Source organism: Mustela nigripes, chromosome 10, assembly GCF_022355385.1.
Source record: "Mustela nigripes isolate SB6536 chromosome 10, MUSNIG.SB6536, whole genome shotgun sequence".
Lineage (NCBI taxonomy): Eukaryota > Metazoa > Chordata > Mammalia > Carnivora > Mustelidae > Mustela > Mustela nigripes.
In genome coordinates, this window is record NC_081566.1 from 60,571,000 (window position 1) to 60,583,517 (window position 12,518).

Consider the following 12,518-nt stretch of genomic DNA (forward strand, 5'->3'; position numbering starts at 1 on the left):
GGGATCCCTAGAATCAAAGGTAGCTATGCCAGATCGCGATTTCCTCGGGACCCACGTTTTCCTTACCTGATTTGCCAAAACCCAGTGTCATGGCTGTGTGTTCTGGAAGTCTGGCATATCCTTTTCCCTGCTACAAATGGCAGCCTGGTTTTTCAGGCAGCACAGCCCCGTGCGCTCATGCACAGACGTATGCATCCTACCCCTAGGCATGGTTCTCTCACTTCCTGACCATCTGGGAGCCCTTTAGGAGCTCAGGAATAGATAAGTATTGAGAGGTAATCACAAAGATGGTGCTTGCGGGGAGCTCTGGCTGGGGACCAGGAACAAGCTCCCTCAAGGGTCTTGGGCTCTCTGACCTGCAGCAAGGGTTGGCACTGCGGTGTAAGAACGGGGTCGGGGGGGGAGGGTAGTTAAGCCACTTCACCACCTGCTTCCTTCTTCAACCTCATGTCTCCACACAGGAAACTTTTCTCACACCAGAGCTCTACATACGGGCAGGGATGTGAGCTACATCAAAACCTCAAGGGTTAGCAGGTGCTGCATCAGCCACATCAGGGGAGAGCTCCTTGAAGATCATTATCCTTGGGGTGGTGCTGGTGCCAGGGAGAATCCCGGGGAGGAAGAGGAGCTGGAGAAGCTCTTGAAGAGCTCTCTTTTCTCCGCCTGAAACGGCCAGGAGCACCTGGACCACTCCTGGGGCTGCCAGCTTACTTGCCTCTGACTCACAGGATGATGGTGATTAAATTTCATTATCATCTGGTTTCCAGCTCTGGAAGCTTTTGGGTGTAGGTAGGCCATACGCTTCAGGTCTGCCAAGGGGTTTTTGACTAATGCGCTCTGGCATTGAATCACCGTAGCTTTTCACACATTCATAATTACTCTTCTGAAGTAACACGTATTTCACTGTTATCTCCGGATAAGAGGAGCAGAAAGAACAATAGTGTCACTTAACTCTTTTCTTCTAAGAGATGGAAGCAATTTGTGACCTAGTTTTTTGTTTGTTTTTTGTTTTGTTTTGGTTTGGTTTTTTGTTCTTTGGTTGTTTTTTTTTTTGTTTTGTTTTGTTTGGTTTTGTTTTTTTGCTTTAGTATCCTGAACTCCCTTGAGGCCAAAGAAAAGAACACAGCCTTGACAGCTGCAGAGAGGACCAAATGAGGAAATGCAATCACAGCCCCCACACGTGGCAGCAGAAACGCAGGTGTTCTCCAGAGGCACACTTTTCACATGGACACTTCTTCGGGGATAGGATCTCAATAGGCTCTGATTTCCTCAAATGCTCCAAGGGATCCATGACCCGGGGAAGGCCACGTCGCAGCCTCGGCCAGTGCTTTACTCACCGTGCTGGGCCAGGCACTGTACATAAAAATATAAAGAATGATGTCCATGGGTGACTCGATGGCACCCCGTTATTTTCCAGTTTTAGTTTTTTGTGGAACAGGTCGTTTTGGTTTTCAATCTCCCGTGGGCTCCTCATTAGAAGGATGTTCAACTTACACGATAGTTTCAAATCAGGGACCCCCAAATACAGGGTAACAATGAAATTGAGTTTCCAGAACATGCACAATCTCATTTAAGACTTTGGGCAAAAAAGTGGAAGAGCTCCTCCTAGATCCATGCCAAGCCAGGAATAAGAGAGACAGGAAACCGGCTGTCTCGATGAGTGTTCAAAGAAGCCCAGATAAAGGGGCCGGAAGCTCTGTACTCAAACCAGTCAATATTTCCAAACCACATTTACATTTGAGTAACTGATATCCCAAACACCTGAATGCACCAGGGAACTCTGATCTGGGGTCCATATGCTCTTGGTTACCCACCCCCCCACACACTCCCTCCTCAGGGGTCTGCTTCTGTTGGGAGCTCTTGCTGTGTAAGTGGGTGTAGAAGGAGGAATTCTGGTCACGGACAGAGGGGCAAGGTAAAGATAGAGGCAGAGGGGGTGGAATGGAATCTTTTCCTACATTTTTTCATCCGAAAGAATGAACACTCTGACCTCATCATCTCCCTTACTAATATTTGCCGTTTTATCATCAGGAATATTACTACTAAGGAGCTACTCTAGCAGGATCTATTCTGAGCCTTCCATTTTGCAGACCGAAAAGGAGGGAGTGACTCTTTAAAGGTCGCATGGCTCTTCAGCGGTGAAGCCAAAGTTAGAAGAATCGTCAGACTTCTAGTTCGGCACTGTTCCCAGGGCAGGATCTCCCTTCTCAGGTGTATTACAGCAGAAACAGGGACTCCCGATGGCCAGGAAGCCCTTCACACTCCAAAAAAAGAAAGGAAGAAAGAAAGAAAGACAGACAAAGAAAGAGAGAAAGGAAGAGAGAAAAGAAAAGAAAGAAAATGGGCGTTCAGTAAAGTGACAAAATAAGTGAGAGAGATTTTTATTCTGTCTGCTCCAGTGCAGCTAGTGCAGTCTGGGTGAAACCACGGTCAAGCCCCTTGGAGCAGGTTGGTTTGTCTCTGCCCCACCCCTGCATGAGTGGCCCTTGGTCTGGGTGGACCGAATATGCACGTGGCCATGGGTATGGATGCACCACGTAGATGCGGGAGGCCATCCCGGTGGGCGGCATGCTCACTACTCTTCTCTGTGACGCATGACGAGCACATCCTTTATTTGATAGTCTCTACTGTGACCAGGGCCTTAAGGAAGGGAGACCCAAGCCTCTGAACCAGGACCCTTCATACTCATGTTTATATAAAGAAAGATTTATATTTCTATAAAGCCAGAATATCTGTCTCCTGGGCTAGAGAACCACATTATGATCCCCACAAATTCAAATAAATCACGTACAAAGTGAGTTGGGTGAACATAAGGGGTAAAGTGGCAGGCAAAGCAGGCAATGGTTCTTCCTACTAGAGGATGGTCTCACGGCTGCCTCTCCAAACCAAACCCGATCAGTGCCAGTAAAGCTAATTTGGTCTGAGTTGCTATGGGAACGAAGAAAGGAGTTCCTGGAAATGTAATAATAATTGCTGTCATCTGAAAGGGCAGCTTTCTACTTCAATATCCTCCCATATGTCTGCATTAAAGTGGTGTTAGCAAAAGGGTGTCAGAAGTCATTTGCATGCTTGTTGGTAAGAGGATAACTTCCAGTGTGGGGTGTTGCTCTGCTGAGCTGATTTGCCAAAGGACAGTTTTTCCATTGTTTCTGGGCCTGAATTCTTTTTGCAGTCCTATATGATTTGGCTGCCTGGGAGAGGATCCAAGCATTGTGTTTCTCATCAGACGCCAGCCTCGTGGTCCAGGTCAGATTGAGAGCCACACATTTGCGTGTGGTCAGAGTGTATAGCTTGGCACCATATTTTTGACAAACGCCTCACAAACACTGGAAACTCCCTGGGCCTCTTTACCCAAAGAAATGCTTGTATTTTTGCAGCGGTAAGGAGGAAAGGGAATGCTCATGGATACAGGGCTCAAAGAGCGAATGGCATCAGAAGCACATACCTGAAAGACGGCCTTTGGGGGATCAACTGGTCCTTTGCTATTTGAAGTGCAGCCCACGCACCAACAGCATGGGTGTAAGCTGGGAGGTAGTTAGAAATGCAGAATCTCAATTCCCTTCCCAGACTTGTTGAATCAGAATCTACATTTTCACAAGATCCCCAGGTGATTTGTTTGCACAATGAAGTTTGAGAAACACTGGTCTTAGGTTGTGTTTGGGAAACACATTTCCCTAATTTTACCAACAAGGGATCACAAAGCAAGCCCCGAGAGAAGGAATGACTTGCCCAAGACCTGCCTAAGGATCCGTAGCGGAACCAGAACAAAATTCTGATATCTCTGAGGGAGAGACTTTTGTCACTACTCCATGAAGCTTCTCAGAAGCTGTGGTTGGGAAAGAATTTTAGAAATGGTCACCAAGGAGCACCTGGGTGGCTCCGTGGGTTAAGCATCTGCCTTTGGCTCAGGTCATGATCTCAGGGTCCTGGGATCAAGCCCCATGTTCAGCTCTCAGCTCTCCCTCAAATAAATAAATAAAATCTTTAGTAATAATAATAAAAAGAAAGGGCATCTAAGAATTTCTGACCTTGTCCTTAGTTTCATGCCCTTGCCGGCACTGTCCCTTCCAACCTCAAACTCTCCATATTGTTAGCCCTGCTGTGCCTGAATTGACCAGTCTGAATATCAATTTTGCGAGTGCTCCATTGGCCTGTGAAAGTAACTCACCAAAGTTCTCTTCAAGATGAAAGCAGAGGCAATTGAGTCTCTGCCCTTCTCTTCCCTCTCTGCAGGACCCCAAGAGGGGCAACTGATGGCTTGGTAAATTACTCCAAAGAGGAATTCTTCTTTCATTTTCTAAAAGCTGGAAGCAAGACCTTTTCCTGATAATTATATGAATGAACAAGTGAAAATGAGGGACATAAAGAGATCTCAGATGCTTTTGAGCCCTTCTCAGGGATCAAAAGCAAAGCTCTCTCTGGGCTAGAGCATGCTGGGGGCGGGGGGGGTGTCCCATGTTTCATATATGAATCAGCTGTATGAGGGTGAATGCAGACTGTGATCATTTTGGCTCTCCCTTGGCACCCTCTTCTTCATCTCACCCAAAAGATGAGCCTGTTAGAAAGGGACACATGTCCTGCTTCCAGACATAAAAGATGCCTGGGAACATAATAATTTTCTGTAACTCTCAAAGCCTGGCATAAACTTGGCATTTCTCATTCCTACTGCCCCACTTCTCCCTGTTCTGGGCCAGTTGGTTATCACATCATGGAGCTCATGAATTCCTAGTTCCCTGCTTTTGTGGTAGCCTTTTGTTTCTGGCACCTGTTGCTGTATAACAACCCACCCCAAAACTTCATAGTTTCACACAAATAGAGTTTTATCATCTCTCATGATTCGATGGGTTCCTGGAGTTTGTAGCTGGGCATTTCTGCTCTACATCAACCCTGCTGAGACTGTAGTCATCTGGAATCTTGGTTTGTGGGAATATCCAAGATCATATGCCTTGGCAAGGACAGGTGGAGAGCTGGGCTGATCTGGGTCATTGGTAGAGCTGGCCATCTCTCCCTTCTCTCTCTCCACTTGGTCTTTCCAAGTCTTCTTGCTGGCAAGCAAGACTTTCTACAGGGCAGCTCAGGGCTCCCCCAAGCACAAAAAATCAATGTTACCATGCCTTTTTAAGGCTTAGGTCCTGAACTGGCACAGAATTATTTCTATAATATTCTGTTGGTTAAAGTGAGTCACAGGAAAAGCATGGACATCATCAACCACAGGATCCTCACAAAGCCCTCTAGGAACACACAGTTTCCTTCTTTTTGTGAATGACTATCCAGTACCTTCTTCAAAATCAAGAGTTTTTAACCAAGAAGTCTACAGGTGGGTTCCAAGGGAGTTTGCCAATAACCTGAAGTGGTATTTTTACACAAATTTTGAGTCCTGATGAATATGTACACTTTTCATATGGTTGCTTTTCTGGGGATAGGATCCCAGGCTTTCATCAGATTCTCAAAGGGATTCATGACCCAGAGAAGGTGGCATCACAGGAAATATATACCCCGGACACCCTTCTAAGAATGAGTCACACCTAGCTCTACATATCATCCGCTCAATATTCATGTGTTGATGTGGATCTTTGGAGGATACATTATATGTGTTCATGGTGTACCTCACTAAATAATTTTGAAATTCTACTAGGTAAAAGCCATATATTTTATTTATTTCCAGAATCCCTCGTTTTTAGTGCAGTCTTTTAAAATAAGAGATTCTTCATAGGGTGCCTGGGTGGCGCTGGACATTTAAGTGTCTTACTTTGGCTCGGGTCATGATCTTAGCATCCTGGGATCAAGCCCTCCCCCTCCCAATTCTGGGCTCCATGCTCAGCAGGGAGTCTGCTTGCCCATCCCCCTTTCCCTCTACCCTCCCCCGCCAGCTCATGTTCCCTCTGTCTCTCAAATAAATAAAATCTTTAAAAAGAATAAATAACATGGGGGCTTAAGTGGGTAGGAGAAGAATCAATGAAACAAGATGGGATTGGGAGGGAGACAAACCATAAGTGACTCTTAATCTCACAAAACAAACTGAGGGTTGCTGGGGGGAAGGGTTTTGGGAGAAGGGGAGTGGGGTTATGGACATTGGGGAGGGTATGTGCTTTGGTGAGTGCTGTACTCCTGGGGATAAAAATATATTATATGTTTATAAAAAATTAAAAATTAAAAAACAAAAAAAAGAATAAATAAAAATAAATAATATAACAGATGCTCCATAAATGATGTAGGCTGATTTCCTATGATGGATTTATTGGATCTCAATTTAAGAAGAAGGTACATAGAACACTAACCACCACTAGCATTATATTTATCATATACTTGCATCCTCCGTTCCGGTATAAAAAGCCTTTATTTCATTTGATACTTATCTAAATAGATTCTACAAGTTCAGTGGAGCAGATATTACCATAGCATTATTTTGTACCAAGGAAACTGAGGCTTTCATAATCTCTCTCAAAGAATTAGAGAAGGAACCAGAACTAAAGTCTGATTCTCCTGATTTTTACTCTCCCATTGTGTGGCATGATCCTCAGTGATGAGAAAGAGGGAAGACAGTTGGCTCAATGTGAAAAGCTAGAAGAGTAAAAATTCAGGTGTATGGAGCCCAGACTTTGGAAGTTTGCAAGTGGAACATAGTTTAGTCTTACAAGAAACCAGAGATGACATGGTGTGGGGAGAGAGCTGTCTTCCCATCCCCTGGCTATGAGGCTTTCCTTGGATGTAACCTCTTTGTGCCCCAATTTTCTCAGCAGTCAAACCAGTGAGAAGTGGTTCCCATACTGACAACACAAGAACCACCCAAGCAACTTCTCGAAATTACACACGTCTAGCGCCCATCTCAGAGATATGGAGTGCAATTCAGAAATTGATTTTCAAAAAAAAAAAAAAGAAAATAAATTGATTTTCAAAAGTCTACATAGATGATTCTGCTGATTATCCAGGCTTGGAAGGCTTGAGCTAGATAACCTATAAGATCTCTCTATCTTGCTGTCCTGAGATATGGAGAAACCCTGGAGTGGTGCAGGGTGGCTAGCTGTGCAGAAGATTTTGAGTTTGATGTAGTCTCACTTGTTTATTTTTCCTTCTGTGGCTTTAGGTGTCATATTCCCCCCCCCAAAAAAAAAATCACTGCCAAGACTAATATCACAGAGCTTTTTCTCTGCGTTTCTTCTTGTTTTATAGTTTCAGGTCCTACTTGTAAGTCGTTAATCCATTTCAAATTAATTCTTGTGCATAATATAAGATGGGACTAGAAACCCAACAAATCCTGTTCTCTAGGCCCTAACCCAATGTCTAGGTCTTTAAGTCTTTGCCCCTAGGAGATTCCCCTGCTCCTAATACCCTTAGCCACTGACTGGTTTTCTGAATTAACTCACATGAACCCTCAGTCAAAACCAAATGCCATCACCTACTAGAAACTAGATACTGAGACCTGATATCTCACATATCTTCTGAGATCATTGATTAGGTAACTGCGTACTCCTGAATCTGACCAAAGGTCACTAACATTAGCCCGTTGAAGACTATAAATTTGGAATACTGGCCTCTCTTTATGAATTCTAATTTTCCACAATTTAGAGAGTCTTCTCTCTAGGGGTAGGATCTCTCTGGTGGGCATATGGTCTAAGTCAGAGGTTCTCAAGCTTTTGCATGCAGGAGGATTACTTGGTGGACTTGTTAACAATTGTAGGTCTCACCACAAGACTTTCTATTTAGCAGGCAGGGACTGAAAATTTCCATTTTTCATGAGTTCCTAGGTAGTGCTGTTGCTGCTGGTCCAGTCTGAAGACCATACTTTGAGAGATTCTCGTCTAACTTGTGCTCACATATGATAATAAAAATTTATCCGAGCCTACAGTTTCTATGTATATTCTGTTTGGTGATGTCCAAGATATGATGATCACCCATTCCCATTTTATACCCAGTAGAGAGTGGGAACATTTCCCCAGCCTGAGCTGAACACATAAACATCCCTATATATACCTGTCCTCTTTTGAATGAAAGAGAGAATCTTGGTAATCAGATGTTAAATATCCTCCATTTTCCATCACTACTAGGAAGAATTCATGAGAGAAGAGTCAAGAGGGAGGGACCCTGAAGGATAAGTCAATAAAGTAGACCTTCTTGAAAGTGTAAATGAGTGTGAGTGTTGCCCACTCTGACAGCAGATGGTTGGCTGCATCAGAATGGAGAGTTATAATCATACCAAATTATTTGGATCTTAATAATAATTTGGCAGATTATATCAAGAACTAATTTTCTCCAGTACTCCATTCAATTAACTTATTTGCCTGGAAACTACTTTATTACCAATTTTGCAGAAGAGGTGGGTCCTTTTTTTACTTCTTGATAAGCATATTTAGCTGTTCTCATCATCCCTCCAGAATTAGGGCTTGCACAATCCCTATCTTTGAATTCAAAAAATTTCCCAAAACCTTTTTTTGAGGCTCATGGACTGATAGATTCTTTATGAAGGAAAATGAGGAAGTGAAACAGGCATTACGGGATTTTTCTTTTTCAGCCTTAAGGTCATCTTGCAGTGCACAGAGTATACTTTAGGGGCAGTTTTGTCCCTTGCCCCTTTAAGGGCTCAGACTATCATGAGACTGTTGAAAGGATCTATCATTTGCATTGGGAAAGGTTAATGTATTCCTTCCAAATATACACTCCTGTTTATGCAAAAGCATGTCTCTTCTATTAGCCCTGCCAAAGCTCTAGTCCAAGCTTGTATTTGAAAACTGATGATTTCAGGTAGATATAAAAGGATTTCTGGGGCAGAACATGTTCTTGTTAATGAATAGGATGCAGTTTTATGTAGTCAAAATCACCTGGAAAGGAGCTAGTTTTCATCATATGGAACACTTAGATTCCTCTTAAATATTCCTGTGTGTTACGAGAAGGGCAGTTCTGCCCAGCCGATGTGCAGGCAAGCACTCTTTACCCTGTGATGGAGGCCATCTAAGATGGGGGACACTGCCACATGTGTATGGCTGCCTGTTAGCCGAGCTAATGACCAGCTCAGGGTGATTTGTGGGTCCTCACTCCACAGGTCTTCTACTAACAATCCAGCAGTAGAGAGAGGGGCAAGGGAACCCGACACACACTTTTCGGAGGAGGAACCTGAGGCATGGTGGAAAACAGATGGTCTCAAAGTACCAATGACAATTTTAGAGAGAACCAGTTTCCACAATTTTCATCCATTGACTTTAACAAGAATTTGGGAATGTGGTCATTTTAAAGACATGTAGTGAAACCTACTTGCTTGACAAAATAGGAAACTGAGGGCGATTGAAATTAACTCCTAGTACTTCAGAGATACAGCTAGTAAGAAATAGAGTCTGGACTTTGACCTTGCTGCCTTGACTTCTAATTCGGGGCTTGCTCCACAATCTTCCTTCTCTTGGACTGAAAAATTACATGCGGAAGATCATTCTCAATCACAAGAATAATGTTATCATTAAACAGACACTTTTATGGTATGACTTAAGGAAGATCTGGGTAAAACTCCTTCTCCAAATAGCTATCCTAAGGCTCATTAGTTTGTCCCTGGAGTTCTACCTGTGGAATTTCAAGACCTTTTGTTCTTGTGTCTTTGTATGCCAGACCTCTGGGAAACCTTGACCTTACATCTTTGTTAATCATCAGTTTAAGAACAAGACCCTGAAGAAGTCAAACTGGGACCCCTGAGGGAGCCCAATGACAGCCAAAAGAAAGGCCAGTCAGGCCAGAACAGATGCCCTGCCAAGGTCTATAGGGATTGAATCAAGCCCAGGGACTTTATAGAACGTGAGAATCCCTGAGCAGCGCTTATCACAGACACCTCTATGCTCCCTATATTCTCAACTCTCCTAGGGTGTAAACTGGTTAAATTTTTTTCAGGGAGATCAAAGGAAAACACTTGACACCAAATGGCAGTAGGAGGTGTGTGTGAGAGAAAGAAGGACTTTGCTGAGATGGACAAGGTATTTATATGTTGAGCGTTTATATCTATTTTGTCCTTTTTTTACCACCAATTAACTCATCATCTTCTCCGCAGCTGGATGCCTCTCTGAATCTAGTCACAAAAGAATCCCATCAAGTCGTGGATCAGAGCATCACCCCAGCTGCCTGGGACCTGGATCTGCGGGACTCAGGAGTGCTTACATGTTTCTGTGGGATGGCTCAGGATTGTAGGCATACCTTCCCCTTTCTGATTAAGTCCCCATCCATTCTGAGCATGGAGATGATGGAGTAAGAGACCCTGGCAAGAAATAATATAAGCTAGGAAAGTAGACTTGGAGCCAAGTTCAGAATCTTCAACTTGGGAACTGGATGATCTCACTCAAGAGCTTCCTCCAGATGATACTTACAAATATTCTATCAGAATCATTGTTCTCAGACCTATTGCCCCAGACTGCACATCTCTGTTTCCTATTGTGTAAAATGGGAATGGTTTATCATTTACTGCCACATACCATACTATCTAGGGATTCAATGAAGTAACATGTGAGGTCTTGATCTCTAAGAGGCATATATGTGACAGCTATTATTTTGGTTCCGTGCATAATATCATTCCTTAAAGTGGGTGTATGTGTGAGGTGAGGGATGAGGCTGTAAGAGGGGATACTGTGAAATCTTCATCAAATTCTCTCCTATCCTCAGGTTGAACATTTACTTGACAAACACGGTAAATCATTAAATAATTCTTTGTAAATCATTGCAGACTCTTTTGTGTTCCATTTTTCTACATGTGATGAATTAATATGAGAGCCCAGATTGAAGATTTCAGGGGGATTTAACTTACTTCCAGAGCCTTGGCTTCTTGACAACTTTGTTTCTCAAAGTGGGAACCCAGCCTCTTCATTTCCCATCATCTGACTCTCCGGTTCTTACTTGAAGGAGTGAAGCTCCGTGGGGAAACACCGATGACTATGCATCCGATTCCTTCTTATTTGGATCACTTTCTCAGCTCCCAGTTCATTTCCGGAAGCACATGAACTCCAAGATGTGCAAGAGTCTGGGACAGAGCATTCTCTCTCCTCGCCTGCTAACGAGATAAGTGCAGCAAGTTAAGGCAGCCACAGGAATAACAAACCCTCCAGCACACACTTCCTCTAATCACCATGTTTGTGTTCTTGCCAGTCTGAAAGTGATTTCTGTGATGAAGCGAGGTCACGCTCCATTTCCTCCCCTCCCCTAATTCTGGCCTTCTCAGGAGTATCTGTAACATTTCCTCCTTTCCTGGTAGGGTTTTGCCACTAATTAATGCATTTTTTCTATTGATGGCATTGTGGGCTAGCTTAAGCATCTGGATCCCATCTGCTACTCTTCCAGAGTCTGAGAGGGCAGTGGGGACAGTGAGGGGTGGGGGGACAGAGTTTATCACTAACCTTCATCTCTGGTGCTTTGTATCTTGGTGAGAAGGTCAGAGATAGAGGGGGAATTAAATATCACTTATGGGGCACCGGAAGCACACCTTCTGATATTTTTACAAGTAATCAATTAGTAGTAGGTTTTTACAATAGATTTAATGTCCTGTAGCTCCTAAGGGTGATATAAAACCCAAATATGGCATGGGAACTTGCAGAGAGAGAAAGAAAAGGAATAAGCACAAAACCTCTGAGGACAAGAGGATCTACATGAGTTCACTTCTATGCCCCTTATTAGGCACCTTACAGGACATCCAGTAACAAGAGTGACCATTTATTAACACCTATCCTATGTCAGCTGCTATGATAGATCTAAGCCTATATCACCTAAGTGTCAGCCCCTGACGGTCCCTAAGTGCTCCAGCTTCCTAAGGTCCTGTCTTTTCACATGGAAGTAACAGCTGGCTTGAATGTCCATCTTAAGTGTATCCGGATACTCAGAGCCCTTCTCAGTATCTCCAAGGAGTCTCAAGGGGCTCATAATTTTTCCATTCCTTCCTGGTTCTCAGTTCCTTCTTTTAAATAATGTATGTGACATTATCTTGCATTTTATTCTGAAAACTAGCAAAACAGATGCAAAAGAAAAGAGTGTAGCAAACCTTCACATTTCAATCACCCAGTTTCAACCATCCATGGTTGAATTTATCTAATCAATTTCTTCCCCTTCCTACCATCACTAGGTCATTTTAGAGCAAATTCCAAACATAGTATTATTACCAGAAGCGATACTGTTTTCATATATACATTGTATTTTATTCAGTATATGTGGCAAACAGACTCTAAGGTGGTTCCCATGGTCTCCATTCCTTGGTGCTCACACCTTTGTATAATCCCCCTCTCTTGAGTGTGGGCAGGACATTCTTCTAACCAGATTTACTTCTAACCAATAAAACATGGCACAAGAGACAGAATGCACATGATTAAGTAACATGAGACTGCAATATCCATCTTGGAGAGTCTCGGAGACTCTCTCCCTTGGTGGCTTTACAGAGGCCAGCTGCGATGTCATGAGCTCTCCTAGGGAAAGGGTCACAAGGCAAGGAAATGAAGGTGGCCTCTAGCTGAGAGCTAACAAGAGACCGAGACCCTCAGTCTGGTAGCTTGCCGAATTCTGCCAGCAGT